Source organism: Trachypithecus francoisi, unplaced genomic scaffold, assembly GCF_009764315.1.
Source record: "Trachypithecus francoisi isolate TF-2019V2 unplaced genomic scaffold, Tfra_2.0 Lachesis_group3, whole genome shotgun sequence".
In the NCBI taxonomy this organism is placed as follows: Eukaryota; Metazoa; Chordata; class Mammalia; order Primates; family Cercopithecidae; genus Trachypithecus; species Trachypithecus francoisi.
The window spans coordinates 143,792,905-143,820,865 of NW_022681468.1; the positions used below are offsets into that span (position 1 = coordinate 143,792,905).

Sequence of the window (27,961 nt, forward strand, 5' to 3'; positions counted from 1 at the left end):
ATGCTTCCTGATTCTCAGTAAGATACAGAGGGCAGGGGTTTGACAATATAAATGCCTGTCTGTTTAGTCCAGATATCACGAATATGCCTGGTATTCCTGATATTAATACAAATTAGTTACTTATACTTTCACAGATATTTTTGTCAATAAAGCTAAGTGGAATTCAAATTCATAAATGTGCTAATGGCTCTTCATCATGAACATTAACCTTCATTTGGGATTTGGCAGTGTTGAATACATATGTAAATGTAACGATTTGATGGCATAAGAGAATGGAATTTCTATTATATTCATAATCATAATAGGCACTTAAAACCTTGTCTGTAGTTATCCTGAATCATAGAAGAAGTGAAATAGTCAAGATCATGGTAAAAAGAACTGAAGAAAAAACTCATAATAATAAAATATTAGTTAATTTTGAAACAATTTTCATATCCCAGCACTTTGCTGAGCACTTTATTAGCCCCGTCTCAATTAATTCTTACAATAACTTTATTAGTTAGAGGTACATTTTCTCCATTTCACAGACAAGGAAACTGAAGTTTGGAAGAGTTAAGTAACTTGATCAGAGTTTCATAGCCAATAAATTATGGAGCCGTGAACTCGGAGCCTACATCTTAATTGCTGTGACAATTATACGGTAGCATATGCATGTATAAACCTCCTTCCAGGGAAACCCCCCAAGGACTGAATGAAAGGGAGCAAGGTATGTGTATGTGGCCAGGGGGAGAAGGGGGACTTTCAATTTCTTTTTCTCCTTTATAAAAATCTGTGCAATATTACCACAAATATGCCTTCATGTTGGTTAGGAGAGGTCAAAAAAATATTTATTTGTAACCCTTCGACATTTTTTTCCTGGAACCTCCCCATTAATATTAAACAGTCTCTATGTATACAGGCTACATTTTCCCCAGACAGACCAGTCTTCCTGTACATTAGATGAGAAAAATGGCTGATTTCTCAAAACTTGCAGTACGGTGAATATGCCTTGTCTTCTCTCACTGTATTGCTTTGACAAATGCTACTCTCTCAGCTGAGAATGTCTTCTTTTTTAATCTTTCTTTGCTTCTTTTTTTATCTCCTTCCTCAAACTGTTTCCACAAATCCCATCCCAGATGTCACTGCCTCCAGGGACCTTTTCCTAAATCAAATCATCCTCTACTCCAAGTTGGCTTAGATGAGCCACCATCACCACCATGGGTATCTTTAACCTGATGTATTTTGCCCTATGAAAAAAAAAAACCTATCATACTATTTAGAAATGTAATAGTAAGATGGGCCTAGTAGTAGGTATTTGTCACCTGGATCTAAGCTCTCTTTTAATGTTTAAGAAATGTTTTTCACGTAGTCACTTATAAGAGTAGGTAAAAAGTAGAGCTTACTTCTTTATGATACAGTACACCAGTTGTGTTCAGTGGAAGATTTGGATGTGCCCAGAGAGAGTGGTAAGCCTCAACAGAGAATTTCAAATAAGGTCTGCAAGGTTTGAGAGGGAAGTCATGCCCATTTGAAAAAGTTACAAGACTTTGTTAGAGTCAGCTCTTCCCCTTGTAACTAAACATATGATTATGGATTAATTGATGAGTTTATGTACTGGGCAATTCACTGTAAACTAGGTTTCATCTATACACTAGCCAGAAAGTCAGGGATGCCCTGAATCACTCTATCATCATATGAAAACAGTACAAAGAAGGCCTGGATTAGGCAAGTCCTGAAAGCATAATTATTTTGCATGAGCAGAAATCTTTTAACCCAGTGCAACTGATGTTAACCAAACCTCCTTCAGCTCCTACCTGTTGGTTATTCCCTAGATTAGTTGATTGAGAAAAAAACATTCCAACTGAATTTACACGTGATGTCAAAGTTAGGTTCTCCAGAAGTAGATGCTGAGATGGAGTCTGGAATGCAGAATGTTTGTTAGGAATCAACACCTGCTAAAGGGAGAGATGAAAAGCAGGATTGAGCACAGGAAGAAGTCAAACGGTGATAGAAGATAAACAAAACTTGGTCAACCCCATGGAGAACTTAAAAGCATATTCATCACCATTACCCTGCTTTGGGGCCAAATAATGAGGCCTTTATATTTCTACTTCAATCAGTCATTGAACATGGGCTTCCCTCGAGAAAGTTCTGTCCTTGGACAAGATGGCTCTTGCACTTGAGGCAAACCCTGAAGGAAATGACAACTGAATCCTCTCAGATAATAGAAGAGGCAACTGATTTTTTTCTTAAAAGATTAAATAAATCCTTCTGATGAGGCAGAACTTTGGATAGTATATCTGATTGTTCACTATTCCTTGAAGGAATTAAGGCCTCAGTGAAGACTCTGCATCCTGAGATAACAAAATTGGAAGACTAATGTCAAAGCGGCTTAGTGGAGCATGGATGGACCTCTTGGAATGGGCTAAAAAATGGAAGAAACTTGGTTCTGATATGACTGTTCATCAGAAGGCCTTCTTGGTGGGGAAGGCTTTCAATAATCAGCATCACTCTCCTTGTGAATGTTGATCAGCCTCTTGCCATAATCTCTTTTACCCCTAATCAATAGGCTGAGAAACAAAGCAGACTTGGTGTCAAGGATAAAAGAGATGTCGGAGCCTAACATTATAGACCTCACCTCCCTAAGGCTGACCTGTTTACTTCCACTGATAAGTAATCAGTCAGTGAGTAGCAGAAACCAGTGTTGAGTGACCTCCCTTATGCTCCCCCTTCAATATGGAATACTGTCTAAGAGGAGCCAGTCATTTATTGAATTTCAGTTACACTGGATCCTTGATGTGGAAGGGATGGAAACTGGCTATTTGGTGACTGTTTTGTTTTCTCTGCACACCATACTAAAAAGCCGTATCACCAAGTGAAGAATCACAGAATGCCCTATTCAACATGTGGTATATCACAAACATTGCTTCTAACCAAGGAACACTCACTTTATGGGAAATGAGGTAAAGACGGTGACTTAGAACTGCATTCTCTAAAAGAAGCTGGACATGGAAAACAATGGTATGGCCTATTAAAAGACTCGGGCACTATACCAGCAGTAAATTCTCTGAATGATTACCTGGTATATAATGCTATTTCTGCCATCACCAGAATATATGGGTCTTGGAACCAGAAGTTGGAAGTGGGAGAGGCCCCTCTTACTATTAGATCCAGGGAGCTAATGATTTACTCTAAAAATTTGCTTACCTTGCCCTGTGACTTTGGCTAAAGTTCTCAATTCTCAAAGACAAAATGCTCCTTTCCATCATGGGTCTCTTATCTTGGCTGACTATAAACAGGAAATAGGTTTGCTGCTACAAAATGAAAAAGAGAGGAGAATGAATAGGACATATAAAATCCCCATAATTTTTTTTCTAGTGGTAAAATGTAATGGGAGACAACAGTAAATCTATATAAGCAATACCACAAGGCATTCGGATACTTTAGTGATAACAGCTTGGTCCGAGAACCCTAACCAACAGAAGAAGTGGCTGAAAGCAAACGGAATGTAGAATTGGTGATAAAAGAAGGAAATCGTGGCAATTAATTATTGCCTCTAGACCAACTTCAGAAATGAAGACTACAGCTCTTATTCATATTTCTTTCTTGCTCTGTGTTGTATATAATTAGAAATTTTAAGTTATTTTTCTCTCTCCCTTTCCCCTCTGTCTTATACAGTGTTCTAGGTGGTAGTAAACTTTCCAGTCTAGTCCATAATATCTGGACTTGTGACAGAACTAAAGGAGAATGAACATCAGCCAGTGATCTTCGCTTGTTGCCAGAAGCAAAAATTGTGAATTTTACTTCTGGAAAGAGAGTAATAGGCTTTATGGCTGTAGGAGAGATTTTTGCATCATGTTGCTGAAAGCACTTTTTTAAAAGTCCAAGTGTTTTTACTGTAACAGATTGACATGTTTCTGGAAACCTCATGTCCTGAAAAATCATTTTCAAATAAATATAGGGCTTATCAGAAATAGTTTGCGACAAACACTCAAAATCTATGCCATTTGTAACCAAAGCAATAACAATCCAAATAAGTATTCCAGTCCAATTTAAAAGGAAAGATATTGTAATTCTTAACATTTTTAACTAGAGAAAACCTTGTACTGTTTTAAGAAAGTTATATATAAAAAAGGATCAAGTTCGCTAACTTATGAAGGCATGGCCAAAATGCACAAATGTTGAGCAAAACCATTCAATAAGCACTTTTTGAGAAGAGCACATGTCCAGAATAAAAGAGGAAGGAGTAATGTGAATGAACACCATGTATAATTATAATATTATGCTCCTCCACAGCCTTCTGTGTTCAACTGTGTGAGCATTCACTCATTGTTACTTGATGGCACAAAAGATTTGTATGGTGAGAAAAATCATAAATAGATCAATGAAACTTTTATATTGTACTGACATCAGTCCCATATCAACCAATCGTGTAAGCTTATTTCTTTATAGACATACATGTTATCAAAGCAGTCTGTGTAAGTAAGGGAAGAAGAGTGCACATTGATTTGGAATATCCAAAATCAGTGATGTATTGGATATTCGTCACTGTGACGGTCCTGTAGTCCAATACCATTTTTAAGTTCGGAGAACTCTACAGAAGCTGAAATTTCATATTTTAGCTAAAAACTTCAGCTTCTGTAAAATTTCATTTCCCTAGCTTCTCTTGGAACTTGAGCAAGGCACTCACCTAGGCTCACCAGCAAACAGACCCACACTGACTTTTAAAGCAAGACTCCTAATGCAAGAAAGAAGAAATGCGGAGGAACTCTTTCAGATGATGTCAGCAGTTGCAGCAAGATCAGGTTGCTTAGGGCCACAGAGGTAGAGATGAAAGTAGCAGTCTCCAGTGCCCAATACCAGATGTATCTCCAGGACAAGGCACAGGGTCTAGTGCTTGTGTTCGCCACACTGATGTTCTTGCTGCTTCTACAGTGATGTCATTTTGGACTTGCTTTTCGCTGTTTTGACCTGAATCTGATTCTCTTGTTATTTGGTAGATTCTTTGAGTTACTTCATGTCCTCTAGTAAATTTTTTCCCACTTAACTTAGACAGCATAGCTTTTGTAGCTTGCAACTAAGAGCTTTGACTGTCACAGTCATCTGGACTCTGAAGGATTTTAGAGGAAGGGTTGTACCTCTTTATCACAAGAGTGCATACTGTTGTGCCTGGAAGGCAGAAACCACTCAATATATGCTTGTCTCATAAATAAATGAATAGATGATGTTGATACGAGAAATATATTTGCCATAAAACCAATGAGATTCAGTAATTAAAATAATAACTAGTACATCAGACTTGGAATAGCATTAACATACTAATATAATCCTAATAATAGGTATTCTAATAATTGTTTCTAAATATTTCTACAAATAGTAAACCTTTGCACAAACAACAAAGTACTGTTTTATCTTAGATAACCATTTGATGTTAGAAAATGAATTTTAATACATTATAAGAAAATAAAACTTACTACCTATTTGGTTATTTCTTTTTTCTGCCTGATGCTAAGATGTTTATCATAGTTACCTTCATTATGGTTTGAACTCCCTAACATATTCTGCTGCCACTTTTGGAAGTTTTTAGTAATTTATCAAACTTTAACCCCTATCAACTAAAGAACAGTGACTCCCTCATAATGCATAACCTTAGCATTCCATGGAAAACTTATATGGACTCTAATGCTCTTAACCCTTGAAACTTATTTCTCATATTCTCATTTCTCTGGGTAAAACAACTAAAAAAATAAGAGAGTTCAGCCAGGCACCGTGGCTCACACCTGTAATTCTAGCACTTTGGTAGTCCAAGGCAGGTGGATCACTTGAAGTCAGGAGTTTGAAAACAGCCTGACCAACATGATGAAACCTTGTCTCTATTAAAAATACAAAATGAGCCAGACGTGGTGGTACATGCCTATAAACCCAGCTACTTGGGAGGCTGAGGCAGGAGAATTGCTGGAACCTGGAATGCGGAGGTTGCAGTGAGCCAAGCTCGTGCCATTGCACTCCAGCCTGGGCGACAAGAGTGAAACTCCGTCTCAGTAAATGGTTAATAAATAAGTTCGTGATTGTAACAGAGAGCAAGAGGAATTGGTGAGATTACAGGTTATTGAGGGTTGACATTGACGTGCAGAATTTCCTTATATTTTAATTTTGATGATTGAAAAGCAGATTGTATCTAATCTCAGATGGCTCCTGCAGTCTTCCTTCAGTATTCCAGCTGGACGAGTTTGGAAAAGCATTAAGAAATCAGTATCTCAAATCTCAAACAGAAATGGTAAGGTAAGAAGACAGGTTAGGGAGGAATATGAAAGAAGTTGGGCTACAAGGGTACATGCTGAGCTGCTCTTAAGCTGCTCTTTTGTACTCTAGCAGATAGCAGATGCCTATATGCTCCCGAATTAGCTCTTTGTTTCACACATCACAAAAAGGAAGATGCTATTATTGTCGTTTTAATCTTGACAGCAGATAAAAGGGAAGATTGTATATAAGCAACACACTTTTCTGTAAGCTTTTTTTTTTCCCCTCAAAAAGGTAAAGGGAGAAAATATATGCATAAATACAATATATTCATTTTGGAATTGGATTTTAAAAAATCAGTGGACATCACTTTGTTCCTACCAGTGTAGGTTGGAAGGTGCTTTAGTTAAGTAATCTCCCAGGCTTCATTCTACATGTAAATGTCTTAGATTGCTATCCATCCATGAAAAACAGAGAAATGAAAGAAAGAAAAGACCTACTGTCTCCACACATGGCTGACAGTCAATTTTCTACTATACTTTTCATTTTAAAATGTGCATATTGAGATAGTTTCCAATGCATTTCTGGAAGAGCTGTTACATTTGATCAGGTTCCATGCTGGCAAACTGCATTTTGGAGCCACCAAGGATCCCTCAATACTTTACCATCAGCTGACTAAATTGGTCTCCATTTCTATGGTTTTATACTTGAACTGATGGACATATGATCTCACACTAGTGAACTCTAGGAGTCATTATAGACTCTGAGGAATAGCATAGGGTTCTTATAAAGAGTGAAATGGGTACAAGGGCTCACTTAAGCTGACACTATACTATAAGGGTCTTCCCAGGACTTTGGTTGGTTCCTCAGATTTGGAAATATCTGAAGGAGGCAAACTGGTTTGAAATTCTTCCTAGATATCCAAGACTACTTGGGACCAAATGCTTTTATTCTATATGCAGTAAGCTAGGCACCAACGGACACCCCAAAGAAGCACAGGTTCAGTAGCACAGGTTTGTCTGAGTGGCAGACAAAATAACTCAGAGAACTTTAGAGGACATACTGGTCTAGCTGAAGCAGAGGAGGGGAGCCTTTTTTTTACCCTGTCATTGTTCCATCCAGATGCTCTAGAATCCCTTTTACCCATTCTGTGCATCCAACGCAAAGGTCGTGTGTGCTTTAATTTTAATGCTTTTCACCTGCAACTGTCTTCAATGGCCTGACCTTAGATGACTAAAACAGCTTTGCCTACAGTGCAAAGAATCAAAAATATGCAGTAATTTGCACTGCCAATACCTTCCTTCTGAGAGAAGCTAACAGTCAATGATTGACTTGTGGGAGTTTAAAAGCTCAGCCTCCTTTGAAGACGAGACAAATCTGAGGTATAATTTACACTCCGGAGCTCCCCACAGGATCAAGTGGGGTCTGGAACTCTTGTTTGCCCTCTTCCCTCTACTGCTTCCCAGCTTTCTTACCAGTTTTCCTGAGAACACTTATTAGCAAATCATGTGCTTAGGAATCCTTGTCTTAAGGCTTGCTTCTGGAGAATCTGACATAATGCACCTTATTAAGGAGTTGGGACTTGCTCTGGAGCCTGAAAAAGAGATAGGATTGGATTTGGAAGTGAGAAGGGAGAACAGCTCTATTCCTGAGAAGGTAAAACGAACAACATAAGAAAAGGAACAAAAAGGTTTCAGTCCAAACTGGTGTGGTGTACTGGAGTACAGTGAAGAGAACATTATGGCTGGATTAAAATTGGGTGGTTGTGAAGTCTGGCCTTTTAGTGTAGCCATCACACAATATTTTGAGTATTTTACCCCATGGGTAATTTTTCACTCTTCTCCCACTCTCTCCCCTCTGGAGTCTCCATTTTCATTTTTATATCCATGTGTACCCATTGTTTACTTTCCACTTACAAGTGAGAACATGTAGGGTGTGACTTTCTATTTCACTTAAGATAATGACCTCCATTTCCATCCATGTGGCTGCATAGATGTTCCATTCTTTTTTATGGTTGCATAGTATTCTATGTTGTATATGTACCACATTTTCTTTTTATCCAGTTCTCCATTGATGAACACTTAAGCTGATTACATATCTTTGCTACTGTAAATAGTGCTGCAACAAACATATGAGTACAGGTATCTTTTTGATGGAATAATTTCTTTCCCTTTGGGTATATAGTACTGGAGATTGCTGGATTAAATAGTAATTCTATTTTTAGTTCTTTTAAAAACCTTTGTACTGCTTTCCATAAAGGTTGTGCCAATTTATATTCTCATCAACATTGTATAAGTGTTCTCTTATCTCTGCAAACTCACCAATATCTGTTGTTTTCTGACTTTTTAATAACTGTCATTCTGACTGGTGTGAGATGGCATCTCACTGTAGTTTTAATTTGCATTTCTCTGATGATTAGTGATGTTGAGCATTTTTTATGTTTCTTGGCTGCTTGTATGTCAACTTTTGAGAAATGTCTGTTCATGTCCTTTGCCCACGTTTTGAGGGAATTGTTTGATGCCTTTTAGATTCTGGATATTAGCCCTTTTTCAGAGCATAGTTTGCAAATATTCTTCTCATTCTGTAAATTGTCTGTTTACTTTGTTGATTGTTTCTTTTCCTGTGGAGAAGCTTTTTAGTTTAATTAAGTCCCATTTGTCTACTTTATTTTTGTTGTATTTGCTTTTGAGGACTTGGTCATAAATTATTTGCTTAGGCCAGTGTCCAGAAGCATAAGACTCATGATTTAATCTGTTTTACTTTCTTCCAGAAAACCTGGGAGTCAAAATTCTAAGTACTCATCTCAAGTTGTAAAGATGTACAAAATTAATCATATTAGGAGACATAGATGAGAGAATTTCTCTTTGGGCCTTACTGTAGCCTAGAGAAGAGATTACTCTACAGTCAAGGGGCATGGTCAAATTAAAGTTTGCTACATATTTTTTGTCTTACACATAACTGGAAGTGAATGTTAAAAAGAAAATAAAACTACTGTTTATTCTTTAGCAAGGCAAGCAAGTACCTTCCTAAGTCTAGCCCCATGCTATATATATATATATATATTTTTTTTTTTTTTTTTTTTTTTTTTGAGACAGAGTCTCGCTCTGTCCCCCAGGCTGGAGTGCAGTGGCCGGATCTCAGCTCACTGCAAGCTCCGCCTCCCGGGTTCACGCCATTCTTCTGCCTCAGCCTCCTGAGTAGCTGGGACTACAGGCGCCCGCTACCTCGCCCGGCTAGTTTTTTGTATTTTTTAGTAGAGACGGGGTTTCACCGGGTTAGCCAGGATGGTCTTGATCTCCTGACCTTGTGATCCGCCCGTCTCGGCCTCCCAAAGTGCTGGGATTACAGGCTTGAGCCACCGCGCCCGGCCCCCCCATGCTACATTTTAAACCTTTCTGTTTAACTACTCTTCTCTGTGCACATAATTGGTTCCTCCTTAACTGAGCCCCTTGTCAGTATTTGAACAGACTTTACTACCCACACACTCATGCTGCTCCTCAAAATGTCCTTCCATCCCTTCTCTGCCTGACATACTTCGTCACATTTTTCAATACCCAGCGCACATGTCACATTTTCTACCTTATCCTACCTTTTCAAGTAGTTTTATTTCCATCTATCTTTATGGGGTTTTGTTTGTTTTCTTTTTTTGAAATAGGGTCTCACTGTGATGCCTAGGCTGGAGTGCAGTGGTGTGATCTTGGCTCAATGCAGCCTAGAGCTCCTGGGATCAAGCAATCTTCCCACCTCAGTATCCCGAGTACCTGGGACCACAGGCACACACTACCATGCTCCACTAATTTTTGTATTTTTTGTAGAGATGAGGCCTCACTTCATTGCCCATGCTAGTTTTTGTGTTTTATTAGCACTTGGCATATTCTTTAATATAACACTTACATTGCCTTTAAAAGTTAACAAGTCCCTAGGATTCTAGAAAAAAAAGTACTTATTTTTGTTTTGTTTCTCCTCCCTATTGTAGTGCCTGGTACACTGCTACAACTCCATAGGTATCTGTGGGTTTCGAAATGAATTGTATAAATTTGGATTAATAAAATGAGGCCAAATTACAAAAGTTCTTGGACAGTAAACTAATCTGAATTAGAGCCCGAAAGTAGGGTGAAACACTTAGGATTAAGAGAATGAGAAAATGTGCTGAACATTTGGGGAGAGCAATAAAGCTACCATAGTCTGCTCCCTGTCTTCAGCCTCCCCTAACACACAACTAAATCTAAACAGTGATGGTGTAGTGTGTTGGTAACAGTATTAGCCAGAGGAGTGGTTGTGCAAACTGGTCAATACAATCCTGATTAAGCATTTGTTATTTCATATATTTACTAGCATATTTGAGAAGTGGTTTCCTGAAAGCATAATGGTTAAGAACAAGGAATTTTGATCTGAGAGATTTAGGGTGAAATATAGACATTGCCAGTTACAACTGTGTGACTTTGGGCAAGTTATTTTCATTGGTGAAATAAAGATAAAGGCACTGACCTCATATGGTTGTTGCAAAGAACAGCACTTTGCCTCAAATAGTAGGTACTATAAATCACAATATGATTGAGGCTTTCTCTGACAAGTATACGCCATTTTATCAGGGGGATTCCCCCAGGATATCCCATTCAAAATGTGCCAGCATTAGGTTATTCCATATGCAGTTAAAAATGGGAATTCCAGATTGAGGGATAAACCACAGAGGCATAAAATACACGGCATGCTCAAACAACAAGTATCACGACTCCTTCATCTACTCCTACCTCCACATCCCTTCCCATAGGTTGAGGCAGCAGCTAATCTAGACCTAAACTCCTCAAACCTCACTCTCCCCTTGAAATACTATGGGATTTCTGGGTCTCACTGAACGATGAGAATATCTCCAAGTCACTAACTTGTTTTCAAGTGTTTTCTGCTGATGTCCAGCAATATGGTAAAGTGGTTCTCCTGCTTCTTTCTGATCAGAAATTTTACCTGGGATCATGGAGATCCACACCCTCGATTTCTTCAACTCTTCTTCAGCCAGCCCATTCTACGCAGCAAGGATTGTACCCATCCCTGCTGTAGAGGCTAACTTCACCTTGTAGGTTCTCCATCTGGAATTTCTAACTTCCCATTGCACAATGCACACCATGCACAAGTATTAATGACACATGACTGACCCCTCGGATAGAATATTTTTTCCTGTTCTATGCTACCCTTAATTAGGATTCACAACATTTTATTCATACAAAAGAAACGTCTACCATACTTAATGAGAAATACACGTGTTACTCAAAATCCCTAGGGATCATAGGGGCATCTATGAAATGATTGTATTGTAACACATATGTAGCATTTCACTCAAAAATTAATCACTAGTAGTTCAATCTTTATGCCCAAGATTCCTCACTTTCCACTACCAGCACTTACTCCGTCTCCTAACAATAGCTTCGTGCAGCTGCCCTGACCACAGTCCTATGCACCTTTCTTCCTTCCTGGCTTCTCTGTAGCATTTGCTATTTATTACTCATGTGTTTCTTTCCTTCAAACAGGCATCCTGAAACCCTCATTTAATAAAATATTTAAGTTTGTAGAAGATCCTCCAGTTGCCAGGATCCATCTGCCTCAGAAAACAGACAAGGACTTGTAAATGGCACTTTTTTGAATTAACATTATTGTCTTCTGATCACACAAAAACAGATAAATAATCATGCAGGGATATTAATGGGTAAGCTGTCAAGAAGTTCAGGGACTCTATGTCAACAAGCCCCTGAGGTGTTTTTAGTCTGTTTGAATTTACTCAATTTCTCCAACTTTCTGAAAATTTTCCAAATTGATTTGGCCATTTCCACCTATAAGTAGTTTCGTGACATGAATGGCAATATGCCTAAAACTGAATTTACCTGTTTACCCAACTCGCTCTCCTGATCAATTCCCATTTTTAACACTTCTATTTTTCCTTAGTTCATGTTTGAAAGCTAAAAACAATCCTTAGCATACTTCTGTACTTTTTCATATCCAGTATGACATTGGTTAATTCTTTTTCCTAAATGCCTCTCAATGTGAAGTCCTTTCCATAGTCGCTGCTAACCTCTTCAAAACCCTCCATACCTTCTGCCCGAGTACTATAAACTCTGAGTCTACCATCTTGCAATTCTTCCTGCCCATCATTGATAGATGATTCTTAATATCATTTCCCTTTTGAAAAATCTCCAATGGCTCCCATTGCTTAATTGTTGAATTAGTAAGAAGAGTTAGTATCATTAATTATTGTTTAATGACTGATTCAAACAAGCAAGAAAAATGATATTGGAAGTGGGTTTGGCCCATCACAGGAACGTTGAGGTATCAATATGTTGTACACATAATTAATCATCTTCTAGAAGTACTTGGCCAAACAAGAAGAAAAATGAGAAAAAAGTATGAGAAGATGAGGAGGAAAGAGAAGAAAAAGAATGAAAGGATAGGGGAGAAGAGGAAGGGAAGGATGGGGAGAGAACAGATGAAAGAAGGAAACTCATCTAAGACTTATATAATTGCCTCTTTCCAGATTGCTTACTTCCTTTGAACATCTTGATTTCTCTTTTTGTGTAAGTCCAATTTTTAAGAAAAAACAAGTTCGTTCTAAGTAAAAACAAAAAAAGTAAAATTTATAAACTAAAGAAAAAGCAAATCACTTGACTTGACTTTAATGCTTTCCTGGAAAATATTAAACTAAAATAGCTCTCTCTATTCCAATTTTCCAATTTAGAAACAGGAAATAGAAAAATATTTTGTGGCTTTCTCTCATAAAAGACAGAACATTCTGTATATTTGAACACTGCATGGCTGAGATGTGGTGCTTAACATGCTTTTTTTTTCCTTTTTTTAAGATTTGTTTCTGTTACCTTTGCTTATGTGCCGATTAGTATGTCAAAGAGAATATCAAGACTGATGAATGGCAGTCTGTACTTAAGGCATCTTACTGGTGCAAGAAATATAAAGTAAACAACTTTAAAAGTGAAAAGCAAGCTTTCTCTACTAATCTGTGTTTTCAGGAGTGAATGCAGAAGCATGATTGAGAATGAAATTAATGGTCAGAATATTCTTCAACCAAAAATAATTTTGTTTTAAAGAATAAAAAGTAATAACTGCTGCTCATTTTAATATTGAGCTTGGCTCTTTAAGTCGCCCAGTAAGAAATTCATCGGGATGTAGACCCTCATGTGAAGGAGTTGAGTTAAGGTCGTTTAATTAAATTTAAAGATGTTCCTACCCATGGGAAAGGGCATAATTAGCTGTTTTCTAACACATTTGACCTGAAGATGCTTGAATCAGCACATAATTGAATGTATTAATAGAAGTAGCAAATTCTAATTATGAGACTTAGTTGTTAGGGTAGGGAAAAAAGAAGTTATTCATTATTTATTTGAGAGAGTTCAAACAAGTGTAGAAGAGGGGAGGAAAAGAAGCACTTACCAACTGTCCCAGGTCCACAATCGTGCAGCCTCACATGGTGGCTCTTAGGAGAATCGGGCAGCTGAAGATATGAGTCATTTTGTTATTCCCACGAAGGATCTCAATCCGCATGCCAGATAAATTACCACTAAAAATAGAGTGAAGCACTCACAGCAGTAGAATGTACCAGCTGGACTGATGCCTACATCACAGATTAACTCTGATATATTGGGCTTTGGTATGTTGCTGTGATGTTTCTGAGGGCACATATATGCAAATCTACACACTAACAAGCTGTTCTCAAATGGAGTTCCACTGAGTAAGTACTTGGGTTGTGGGGTGCTTATGCAAGTTTGAGTAAGACATGGCTTCTTTTTAAAGGAAAACAAGTCTCATGAACTCTCACTCCAAAATTATTTTAATATGTTAAATACTTACACATGTAAAAACTATGAACTTAAACATAAATTCTTATACTTATCAGCTCTTGTACAATTAAAACAACAAAGCAATTTATAAAATAAACAATGAACCAGTAAAATTCAAATCAACAAATTTGTGTGATCAATGATACTATTTTGTTGATCTCCACTCGAAACCCAAGATATGATATTGGCTACTATGGCAGAGATTCTGCTGAGTTTGTCATTAACCCATTGTGTGCCTTGTGGTGACTCAATTCTCAATCATTCTTTTTTATTTGAACTAATGCAAAACTGACCCTTTTATTATCTGCCATGAGGGCATTTGGCTTTCATTTGCATTAACATGACATTTCCTAGATAATTAATGTAGTATTACTAATCAAAATAAACTAAAACAAATAAACTCAGATGCTGAGTACACTGTATAGTATATTATTTTGCTTTCTTAGCAGATATAGAAACTACTATTTTTTTCTTCTCATTCATACATGTATTCATTCACTCAACAAAAAAGGGTGTTTTCTATGTATTAACTATTGCAAATAATGATCATGATTATGATCAATGCTGCACAATCCCTGGTCAGGGAAAATTTTTAAAACTTTAAATGTTCAGCTATAAATTATACATCCAAAGAGCTACAATTTGTGGCTATGTTAATAGGGTTAAGAAAGTACGAATGTAGCAGAGCACATCTCATTGGACTGGGAAGTGAAGCCCAATTTAAAAATAATTACAACAAAAGTAATGAGGATTCTTATTACATTTCACACATACTCTTGAGTGCCTGATAGGTGCAAATCATTGGTTGGGTGTTATCTTATTGAATCTTCACAACAAACTAATGAGATAGTTATTATTTTCATCATTTTATAGATAAGGCAATTGAGATGCAAAGGCATGCAATTAGTAATAGAGCTAAAACTGTAATGCAAGCAGAATAGCTCCAAAATATGAGTGTTTAATTACACTTAATACATCAAAGAGTTGGTATTTGAATACTTTATAATTAACAAATAGGAATTGAGCACATACAATATAATAAATTATATCCCATATACATATATATGTTATAAAACTATTAATGCATACTATTATAAATTAATAATACTGTGGTTAATTGTATGTGATAGTTGTAACTTGACAATGCAGGCCTGGACTTTAATCCTTATGGAAGAAGGATGAAATATTCCTACGTATTTTATTTATTTTATTTATGTAGTCATTTGTGCCATTTACTTAATAATCAATCAATGCCACTTTGAAAAAAATATTTTTTAATATTTCTTCTACTTCTCCTTGTAACCCTGTTAATTGGGAAATATGAAAACTTCTTAAGAAAAAATGTATTTCTGCTCCCAGATCAAATGGTTTTATTTAAAAGAACAGCACAAAATATATCATTGTGTCTATCACTTCCTTCCACACTACTAGACTTTGGACTACTATGAAGAATTTGTTAGCACCCCTGAGGATCAGCACTGGCCGTACTCCTTGAAGGCCATATATAAGTATAGTGTCTGAGTAAATTTGGTGGGCTTTCTTATATAGTAACTAGGGGCTATAATTTAACTGATGCTTGATTTTTTATATAAACTCTGTAATCTAAAAGAATAACATACATATATATATACACACACACACATATATATCTCTATATATACACACATATATATATATACTGAGCTTGCCAAAATTCAACTTACCAACACACACATATAATAAATATAAACAATGAGCCAGTAAAATTCAAATTAACAAATTTGTGTGATAGATACTATTTTGTTGATCTCCACTCAAAACCCAGATATGATATACATATATGTCGACTTCAACTTAACATGCATACATGTATATACATACATATGTATCTATGTATATATACATACATATATATGTATATACATGTACATACATACAAGTATATATGTATATGTACATATATACATGTGTATATACACATACATATATGTGTGTTGGTAAGTTGAATTGAAACGTGTGTATATGTTGGTATGTTGAAATTTACGTATATATGATATATCTGGGTTTTGAGTGGAGATCAACAAAATAGTATCACACAAAAGTGTTGATTTGAATTTTACTGGTTCATTGTTTATATTACATAAATGTGTGTTGGTACATATATATACACACACGTACCAACATGTACACATATATATACACAGGTGTCTATATACATATATGTACATATATGTATATGTACATTATATGCATACATGTGTATCTATACATGTATGTATATACATATACATACATCAGTCAAGTTGGTTCTTTGGTGTCTCACAGAGTCCCAAGATCACTGTTTCACAAAGTTTGATCTAACATTGATGGATGATATGCTTTCATTTTATCTACTGGCCTATAACAAAGAATGTAAAAGAAATAGTGCGTTATTTCACATGGAAGTTAATATAGGTGTAATGAGGTTTTATAATGTAGTTGGCATTCTAATAACAAAACTTCATCATATTCTTTTAACTTTTAGGTTCGGGGTACATGGGCAGGTTTGTTAAATAGGTAAATTGCATGTCACGGGTTTAGTGTACAGATTACTTTATCATCCAGGTAATAAGCATAGTACCTGCTAAGTGGTTTTTCAATGCTTTCCAACTCCTCCCACTGTCCACCCTCAAGTAGGTCCCAGTGTCTATTTCTGTCTTTGGGTCAATGTGTTCTCAATGTTTAGCTCCCACTAATAAATATGAACATGTGGTATTTGGTTTTCTGTTCCTGTGTTAATTCACTTGGGGTACTAGCCTCTAGCTGCATCCATGTTGCAGCAAAGAAAATGATATTGTACTTTCTTATGCCCACATGGTATTCCGTGATGTATATATACCACTTTTTTTAATCCAGTCTACCGCTGATGAATGTGTAGATTGATTCCATGTATTTGCTATTGTGAATAGTGCTGCGATGAACATACTCATGCATGTATATTTATGGTATAATGGTCCATAAGGGATTGCTGGTTGGAATGGTAACTCTGTTTTAAATTATCTGAGAAATCACCACACTACTTGTGACAATGGTTGAACTAAGTTACATTCCTACCAGCAGTTTATAAGTATTTCCTTTCCCTGAACCTCACCAGCATCTATTATTTTTTGACTTTTTAGTAATCATTCTGACTGGTGTGAGACAGTATCTCATTGTGGTTTTGGTTTATATTTCTAATGATTAGTGATGTTGAACATTTTTTCAAACGCTTGTTGGCTACCTGTATGTCTTATTTTGTAAAGTTTCTGTTTATGTCCTTTACCCACTTTTTTAATGGGGTTATTTGTTTTCACTTGTTAATTTAAGTTCCTTACAAATTCTAGATAGTGATCCTTATTGGATGCATAGTTTGCAAATAATTTCTCCAATTTAGTAGGCTGTCTGTTGATAGTTTCCTTTGTTGAAGCTCTTTAATTAGGTCCCATTGGTCAATTTTTGGTTTTGTTGCAATTGAGTTGGTGTGTTTATCATGAAATCTTTGCCAGGGCTGTGTCCAGAATAGTATTTCCTAGACTATCTTCCAGGATTTTCACAGTTTTAGGTTTTATATTTAAGCTTTAATCCATCTCGAATTGAGTTTCGAATGTGGTGTAAGAAAGGGCTCCAATTTCTATTTCTACATATGACCAGTTATCCTACCACCATTTATTGATAGGGTGTCCTTTCTGCATTGCTTGTTTTTCCATTTGTTTGTGTCCTCTCTATTTGAACAGTGTTTTGTAATTCTCATTGTAGAGATCTTTCACCTTTCTGGATAGCTACATTCCTAAGTATTTTATTATTTTCATGATTATTGTGAATGAGATTGTGTTCTTGATTTCACTCACCGTGTAGATGCTGTTGATGTATAGGAATGCTACTAATTTTTATAGATGGATTTTGTATCCTGAAATGTTGCTGAAGTTGTTTATCAGATCTAGGAGCTTAAGGCAGAGACTATCAGGTTTTCTAGGTATAGAATCATATAATCTGCAAACAGGCATAGTTTAACTTCCTCTCTCCCTATTTGGATGACTTTTATCTTTCTCCTGCTTCATAGCTCCAGTTAGGACTTCCAGGACTATGTGGAATAGTAGTGGTGAGAGAGGGCATCCTTGTGTTGTTCTGGTTTTTGAGGGGAATGTTTCAGCTTTTGCCTATTTGGTATGATATTGGCTGTGGGTTTTTCATAGATGGCTCTTCTTATTTTGAAATATGTTTCTTCAATGCCAATTTGATAAGGGTTTTTATATATGAAAGGATGTTGAATTTTATGGAAAGCCTTTCTACATCTATTCAGATGATCAAGTGATTTTTGTTTTAGTTCTGTTTATGTGATGAATCACATTTATTGATTTGTGTTTATTGAACCAAACTTGCATCCCAGGGTAATGCCTATGTGATCATAGTGGATTAGCTTGTTGAAGTGCTCCTGACTTGAGTTTGCAAGTGTTTATTTTGCATCTATGCTCATCAACAATATTGGCCTGAAGTTTTCTTTCTTTCATTGTGTTTCTGCCAGGTTCTGGTGTCAGAATTATGCTGGCCTCATAGAATGAATTAGGAAGGAATTCCTCTTCCTCAATTTTTTTGAATAGTTTCAGTAGAAATGGTGCCAACTCCTCTTCATCTATCTGGTAGAATTTGGCTGTGATTTCATCCTGGCCTTTTTCTGGATGGTAGGCTTTTTATTACTGTTTCAACTTCAGGACTCATTATTGGTCTGTTCAGAGATTCAGTTTCTTCCTGGTTCACTTTTGGGACATTGTAGGTTTCCAAGAATGTATCCCTTTCTTCTAGGTTTTCTAGCTTGTGTGCAGAGAGGTGTTTGTAGTAGTCTCTCAGGATGTTTTATTTCTGTAACGTCAGTGGTAATGTCCTCTTTGTCATTTCTGATTGTGTTTATTCAGATCGTCTTTTTTCCTTTATTAATCTAGCTAGTGGTCTGTCTTATTTGTTCTTTAAAAAATAAACAGCTCCTGGATTCACTGATCTTTGTTTGATTTTTGCATCTCAATTTCTATCAATTCATCTCTGATTTTGGTTATTTCTTTTCTATTGCTAGCCTTAGGATTGGTTTTGTCTTGTTTCTCTGGTTCCTCTAGGTGTGATGTTAGGTTGTAAATTTGAGATCTTTCTAACTTTCTGATGTGGGCATTTAGTACTATAAAATTCCCTTTTAACACCATTTTGACTGTGTCCCAGAGATTCTGGTATATTGCATCTTTGTTAACCCAAAAGTTAATCAGGAGCAGGTTTTTAATTTCCATGTAATTGTATGGTTTTGAGCAATTTTCTTAGTATTGATTTCTATTTTTATTGCACTGTGGTCTCAGAGTGTGATTGGTATGATTTCAATTTTCTTTGAATTTGATGAAGATTGTGTTATGGCCACTTGTGTGGTCAATTTTAGAGTATGTGCCATGTGCAGATGAGAAGAATATATTTTCTGCTGTTTGGAGTGAAGAGTTCTGTAGATGTCTTTTAGGTTCAATTGATCAAGTGTCAAGTTAAGGTCCTGAATATCTTTGTTAGTTTTCTCCTTTGATGATCTATCTAGTACTTTCGGTGGGGTGAAGAGTCCTACTATTATTGTGTGGTTACCTAAGTCTCTTTATAGATCTCTAAGAACTTGCTTCATGAATTTGGGTGCTCCTGTTTTGGGTGTATATAAATTGAGAATAATTAGGTCTTCTTGTTGAATTGAACCCTTTACCACTGTGAAATGCCCTTTCATTGTCTTTTTGGTCTTTATTGGTTTAAAGTCTGTTTTGTCTGAAATTAGCAATAGCAACCCTTGTTTTTTTCCTGTTTTTCATTTGCTTGGTAGATTATTTACTATCTCTTTACTTTGAGCCTATTCCCTATTCGTGTCAATGCATGGGAAAAGGTTCTCTTGAAGACAGCACACCATTGGGTCTCGCTTATTTATCCAACTTGACACTCTGTGTCTTTTAATTCGATATTTAGCTAATTTACTTACAAGGTTAATATTCATATGTGTGGATTTGATCCTGTCATCTTGTTAGCTGGTTATTATGCAGACTTGTTTGTGTGGTTCCTACATAGTGTCAATGGTCTATGTACTTAAAGTGTGTTTTGGTAATGACTAATATCAGTCTTTCCTATCCATATTTAGCACACCATTCAAGATCTCTTGTAAATCAGGTCTGGTGGTAACAAATTCCCTTAGCATTTGCTTGCCTGAGGAGGATCTTATTTCTTCTTCACTTAAGAAGCTTAATTTAGCTGAATATGAAATTCTTGGTTAGAATTTTTTTTTTTTTTTTAACAATGCTGAATATAGGCCCAATCTCTTCTGGCTTATAGGGTTTCTGCTGAAAGATCTTCTGCAGCCTCATGGGGTTCCCTTTGTAGGTGACCTGCTCCTCATGTGTAGCTGTATTTAACATTATTTCATTTCAACCTTGGAGAATCTGATGACTACATGTCTTGGGGATGATCTTACACAGTATCTCACAGAGGTTCTCTGTATTTCATGAATTTCAGTGTTGGCCTCTCTAGTGAGGTTGGGGAAATTTTCACAAATAATATCCTCAAGTATGTTTTCCAACTTTGTTTCATCATCTTTCAGTGATATTACTGAGTTGTAGATTTGGTCTCTTTATATAATCTCATATTTTTCAGAAGTTTTTTTCATTATTTTAAATTTCTTTTTTCTTTATTTTTGTCTGCCTTAGATCAGAGATCCAGTCTTTGAGCTCTAAGAATCTTTCCTCAATTTCATCTATCCTGCTATTAATACTTCCAGTTGTATTAGATGTATTATAAAATTCTCTATCAGATCAGTTTGGTTATTTCTTATAATGGTCATTTCATCTCTCAGATTGTGCATCATTTTATTGTAATTTTTAGATTCATTGGATTGGGTTTTGACTTTCTTCTGAATCTCAAGGATCTTTGTTCCTATCCATATTCTGAATTCTATTTCTGTCATTTCAGCCATTTCGGCCTGGTTAAAAATTCTTGCTGGGGAACTAATATAGTCATTGGGAGGAAAGAAGACATTCTGACATTCTGGCTGTTTGAGTTGCCAGAGTTATTGAGCTGGTCCTTTCTCATTTGTGTGGGTAATGTTCCTTTAACTGTGGTGAAATTTGAGTATGGTCAGTTGACTTATTTTCTGTAGGTTTTCAGAAGCACAAGGCTTTGTGCAGGGTCTTTGTAGCTGAATTCTTGTCCTTTGTTTCAAAGGGGACTATATTAACAAAGTATTTTTAATGCTGACATTTAGGCTGTGAACAGTAGATGGCACTTAAGTGTAATTACCAGTAGGTAGGTTTTTGCTTAGCCATATGGCTCTTCTGTATTTCCTCAGGGCTGCAGCCATGCTCTGTCTCAATGTTCTGAAAGTGGGGACTCCTTTCTCACTCAAGTGCCGGCTGCAGATCTTGGCTTGGCACTTTTGTGCTGCACGCCAGTATCCAGGGATATGCTTAGGCTTTAGGTTTTCTCTCCAACTTGGAGGCAGCAGGGGAAGAGTGTTTGGTAGTGACTGTGGCAGACGGTCTTTCACTTGTCTCCTGGGGTTCCAGCCCAGAGAAATTAACAGCTGCTACCAATCAGTGCCATCAACCTACAGGTAGGGCAGCTGTGTTGTGGACCCAAGATGGTGGGGAGGGAGGACTTGCCTACTAATAAGCAGGGGGACTCATGGGGGAGACAGACTAGCCTCTTCTTCTTAGGGCAGCTGCAGCTTGCCAGAGGTATGGATAAAGCACTCAGGGTCTTTGTTCCTTCCCCAGTCTGAGAGCAGCAAGGGCAATACCAGTACAGAGGGACTTTCAGTTACCTATGGGAGCTCCACCTCAGACAAACATAGAGCCACTGCTACCGACAATATTCAGCCAGGATGTGGGGTAGCTATGTTGCTGGCGAGAGCTGGGGACCCCACTTGGTGAAGAGCAAGTAGTCGAGGGCTTATGGGAGAAGAGACTGGGCTCCTTTCCTTATGGTGACTACGGCATACTGGAAGCACGAGTAAAGCCCTCAGTCTCTTTGTTCCTTCCCTAGTCCAAGGGCAACAGAGGCAGATCTGCTGCCATAGCAATGGCAGAGGAGCTGTTGGTTGCCTCTGAGAGTACCACTCCAGAGAAAGACAGAGCCACTACCAGTGGAAATCCTCATCTGAGGGTGGGGCAGCTGTTCTGAGGTTCTGAGCCGGGGTCCTGTCTGGTGTAGAGTGGGGGATAGGGGCTCACTGGGAAGAGTGCCTGGGCTCCTCTCCATATGCTGGCTGTGGTGTGCTGGAGGTGCCACCATAGCAACCAGGGCCTTTATTCCTCCCCTAGCCCAAGGGCAGCAAGGATGGTGCCACTGCAGCTGCAATGGTAGAGGGGCTGTGGGTTGTCTCTGGGATAAAGGCAGAGCAGCCACCACCAACTGAAGTGTTCAGGAGGAGGCAGGGTAGCCGTGCTGGAAACCCAAGTCAAGAGGCACTGTCCGGGGAGGAGTAGCAGGGTTGGAGATCCATGTGGAAAATAGTCTGGCTGCTTTTCCATAAGGTAACTATAATGTCCTAGAGGTTCACATTAGTTCCTAATCACTGAACTCTCTTCCAAGCCTAAGGGCAACAGGAGTGAGGGCTGCAGTAAAAATAGTGGCCTGCCTGCTCACTCTGAAAGCGTCATCCCAGGGAAGTGCAGAGCTGCTACCCTGCAAGAGCCCAGGGGGAGGCTGGCTGGAATCCCAGCCTGGGAGGCCCCACCCAGGTATTCTTTCAACATAAAAATCATCTTTCAACTCTCAACTTCCATATGCATATTCAAGGATTCACAGAGAAAGCAGAGTACTGCTAGTAGTCGGGATCCCAAATCCATAGCGGAAAATATTTGTACAACTTCAGACAAGGGAATTTGCTACGCCAGACTTATCAGAGAAGTATTCAGGACATAGGTAGGGTTTGAAATAGGCCCTGAAGTAAGAAATATGATGGAAAAACAAATTTCATTTGCTGATCATAAATGTACTGTGAAAAAGATGATACAAACAAATGGAAAAACACTCCATATGAATTGTAAGAATCAATATCATTAAAATGGCCATGCTGCCCAAAGCAATCTGAAAATTCAATGCTATTCCTACCAAACTACCAAAGTCATTTTTTTCACAGAATTGTAAAAAACTATTCTAAAAAATTCATATGGAACCAAAAAGCCTAAATAGCCATAGCAATTCTAAGCAAAAAGAACAAAGGCAGAGGCATTTTACTACCCGACTTCAAACTATACTAATAGGTTACATAACAGAAACAAAAATGGACATACAAAAACAGAAATATAAACCAATAAAACAGGACAGAGAACCCAGAAATAAAGCCATACCTACAGCCATCTAATCTTTGACAAAGTCAGCACAAATAAGCAATGGGGAAAGGACTTCCTGTTCAATAAATGGTGCTGGGATAGCTGGCTAGCCATACACAAATGGTTAAAACAACCCCTTCCTTTCACCAAATATAAAAACCACCTCGAAACAACTTAAATATTTAAATGTAAGACCTCAAAGTACAAGAATCCGAGAAGAAAACCTAGGAAACACCATTCTGGACAGCAGCCTTGGGAAAGAATTTATGATTAACTTTTCAAAAGGAATTGCAGCAAAAACAAAAATGGACAAGTGGGACTTAATTAAAGAGCTTCTGCACAGCAAAAGAAATTATCAACAGAGTAAACAGACAACCTACAGAATGGGAGAAAATATTTGTCAACAGTGCATCTAACAGAGGTCTAATACCTAGAATCTATTAGGAACTTAAACAAAATAACAAGCAAAAAACAACCCCATTAAAAAAAAATGGGCAGAAGACATGAACAGAAATTTCTCGAAAGGAGACATACCAGTGGCCAACAAACATATGAAAAATATGCTCATCATCACTAATCATCAGAGAAATGCAAACAAATACCACAAGATACCCTCTCACAGTAGTCAGAATGACCATTTTTAAAAAGTCAAAAACCAACAGATGTTGGTGAGGCTATAGAGAAAAGGGAACAATACATTCTTGGTGAGAATGTTAATTAGTTCAACTACTGTGGAAAGCAATGTGAAGATTTCTCCAACCACTTAAAACAGAACTACCATCGGACCCAGCAATCCCATTACTAATGATTTCTAGGAATAGAAATCATTCTACCCTGAAGATACATGCATGCAAACGTTCATTGCGGCACTATTCACAATAGCAAAGTCATGGAATCAAACTAGGTGCCCATCAGCAATGAACTGGATAAAGAAAATTTAGTACATATACACCATGGAATACTATGCAGGGCTAGAAAAAGAATGAATTTTTTGTCCTTTGGAGCAACATGGATGCAGCTGGAGGCCATTATCCTAAGCAAATTAATGCAGGAACAGAAAATCAAATACCACAGGTTCTCACTTACAATGGGAGCTAGCCATAAGTATTCATGGACATAAATATAGCAACACTAAATATAGGGACTCATAGAAGGGGGAGGGAGGGAAGGGTTAAAAAACTGACTGTTGGGTACTATGCTCAGTACCTGGGTAACAGGATCATTCACACCCCTAACCTCAGTATCATGCAATATACCCGTATACCAAACCTGCATATGTACCCCCTGAATCCAAAAGAAAAGTTGAAAAAGAAAAAAATAAAAATAAATAACAAATGAATGTATTATGAAGAAGAGAGATTCACTTTCTTTGGCTAGAAATTAATAATAGAACTAATAATAAATATCTGAAGAAATTAATAATAGAACTAATAATAAATATCTGAAGAAATTAATAATAGAACTAATAATAAATATCTGAACTTGTATACTTTATCTCACACACAATAAGATTGGCTCTTAAGAATAGGGTCCCGATTCAACTATGATTTTTATTTGCCTGATTTTCTTTTGGATAATGAAGGCATCTTTAGTCATCATCTCTTCTGAGACATTTGTGTAAAAAAAATTTTAAAAAAAGAACAATGGAAACCTGAAGGCCCGGCATGGTAGCTCATTCCTGAAATCCCAGTGCTTTGGAAGGCTGAGACAGGAGGATCGCTTGAGGTCAGGAGTTCAAGACCAGTCTGGGCAATACAACAAGACCTCATCTCCGCAAAAATAAAAAATAAAAACTATCCAAGCGTGGTAGCACACATCTTTAGTCCCAGCTACTTGGAAAGTTGAAGCAGGAGGCTTGCTTGAGCCCAGGGCTTTGAGGGGTGACCTGAGACAGGATTAATGGCATCAAACTGAATATAACCTGTTTGGAAAACAGAACGTTTTAGCATTTCCTCTCACTTTATACTTTACCACAATTAGAGGATGCAAGTTGGGAAATCTGCATTATAGTTTCCCTGGAGAAGCAAAAGCATATAAAGAATGAAAGAATTTACATAGCAAGATGATTAGAAGAGTAGGAAAACCATGCAGAAGCCCTGAAGTATCAGAGCTACATCTTCGCAAAATGGCATTATACTCTAAGAAAATTTTCAGGCTTAATTTCACCCAATATCAGGTAAAACCAAAATTATTTTAAACAGTGATTATCAACAGACAATTAATAAGATTAACAATTAATATTTGGGTGTCTTTATTTTGTTCTAGTCTTTCCCCCGGAACAGTATCACTATTCATTATAAATTGGTTCATGGATATAACTTGTCATTTTAACATGTCGTTTTTTGTTGTGTTTATAAAATTTGAAAGTATGAGGAAGTGTGGGTTCTAACACCAATCTCAGTTAACTGTGGTTATAACCATATCCATTCATTTGGACCATGAAGTGTTGTAAAGCTATCACTATGCACCTGTTGATAATTTATCTGAATTACAGATGCAGCTTGTGGGAAGAGGAAAAAGTATCTGTATTTATTTGCTTGGCAAACCCAAAACTCAGAAGAAATACCAATAGTCCTTACAGAAATGCTATGGCTGTATGTCTAGCATGATACTATAAACAAATAGGTGATTACCTAAAGCCCCCATAGCCAACAGGACTGTGAAAAATAAATTTAGAGATGCGATTACATGGCTGACATGGATCCTCTAGGGAACATACAACAACTCTCGTATAATTATGCAGTGAGACTTTGAGTGGTAGCTATGGAATAACTAGTACTTCCATTTTCAACATTTGACTATTTTAAACCGGCTTTCTCTGATACCAAATGCCTGAAGGGTTCTACAAAAACGTTTAACATATTTTAAATGCAGTAGCTTTACAAATACTTGGTAATTTAAATGATAAACTTCAGATACCCTTCATAACTCCTTCACGGCTCTGAATTCCATATTACATCTGGTTTTGTTTTAGATATCATCTGAAATTTAAAGACACTTATAATTAATGAAATGTACACTAACAATATTCTCTGAGACATTTCTAACCAGTCATCAAGGATGGCATACAACATGTTTCTTGAAAGTGGTATGATAGCATATTATTCTAAATTTGGTTACTCCCAGAAAGTCTAAAGGAACATTACCAAGGGATATAGCTCAATGATTATGCAGCCTCAAGTAACTGAATAATTTAGTTATGATGTAACCCAATAAAATCACTGTCCTAAATTACCATATACTATGTGGCTTTTCTACCAAAAAGTTCTAAGGTACATGGGACAAGTGTGAAGAAGCAGTCTTATGTACAGCATATTGTCCCAGACCTCTCAGCCCAATTCGCCCCCAAATTCAGTACTTAACTCTGATGAAGTATACTGAATCCCATATATTGACATCCTCCTTTTAAAAATCCCCATAACTTAATATCAATAAGCACATATGATGAGTTATGAGATAGCAGTCTAGCAATTCCAAGGCCATATTCTTACAGCAAGCTACGCGTATTTCTGATACTGATACTCTTGTGTTTTGCATGCTTGACCTTGTGCAGTAACTCTTTCACGCAAGGTCAAACACCTCACTATGTTGTTTCAAAAGAAGAATCCATGAGACAAATTGGGCAAAAATTTGTTGGAGGAAACAAACAGAAGCAGAGTCTGAGAATGGTCTGAATGGAGGAGTCATGGTTGGAGTCAGAGCGCAATGAGAAAACCCAGAGATCATGAAAAGGGCTGTGCCTACCCTGATCTAAATAAAAAGAGGTTTCCTGACTTTTAAGAAAATCTGTATTTTTAGCACCATTATTTTATCCACATAATACTACATCCTAGATTCTTAAGGAGGAATGAACAATACCCCTCTCCCAATTTTCCTATCTGTATAACTCACCAACTTGACCTTATTACATAATATACATCAAGGTATTATTTTTTTCAAACAGGAAATTATTGATCCAGTGATCAAAAGAAGTTCCTAAAAGAGTTTAACATTCGCCCAAGGAGTAACTTGTTATACTGGAGAACCATGGAAGAACGTGCTAAATCAGTGTGACTTACAGAAATACATATTTTGTATATTACATGAGCTGAAAGCACCATGCTGGCAATTCACAGAAGCTGTCTTTATAAACAAAGGGAAGTGTCTCCAATCAATTCCTGCTAATGCACAGTAATAAGAAGCAAATCACTCAATCACCAGCACAGAAAAACAGAGTACAATGGTCCATATTCAACAGCCCCAAAACAAATGATAAAGGGCTAGGTAGGGTGGGGTGAAGCTCAGTATTGGGAGGTTTGTTTTTCATGAACAGATGGTTTCATCATTAGTTGGGGTGCCAACTAAAACTTTTGGGGCCGGGAGGCAGAGATAATTTCCTGTCCACCCACTATTCTATTCTGCAATTCCATCCATTTCAGGAACCTCTCCTAGCAAGCTGTGAGCCTTTCTTCTCCTGGCTATGATACATCCTAGAGTTGATAACAAATTGCAGCTCTTTCATAACCCATAATATCTTTTCAATGACCAAAGCAAATCCATACTCATGTAAGTGTGCCTCTTCCTAGGTGGATGCTGAAGTAAGTT

The 27,961-nt window shown here is 37.2% G+C and overlaps 1 non-coding gene across 1 annotated transcript; it reads left to right on the forward strand.

Moving 5' to 3' along the window:
- Positions 1-24,910: 24,910 nt before the first annotated feature.
- LOC117071919 lies at positions 24,911-24,990 on the forward strand. The gene has a single exon (XR_004432642.1). It is a non-coding gene; the product is annotated as a small nucleolar RNA SNORD11 (small nucleolar RNA).
- The last annotated feature ends 2,971 nt before the right edge of the window (positions 24,991-27,961 follow it).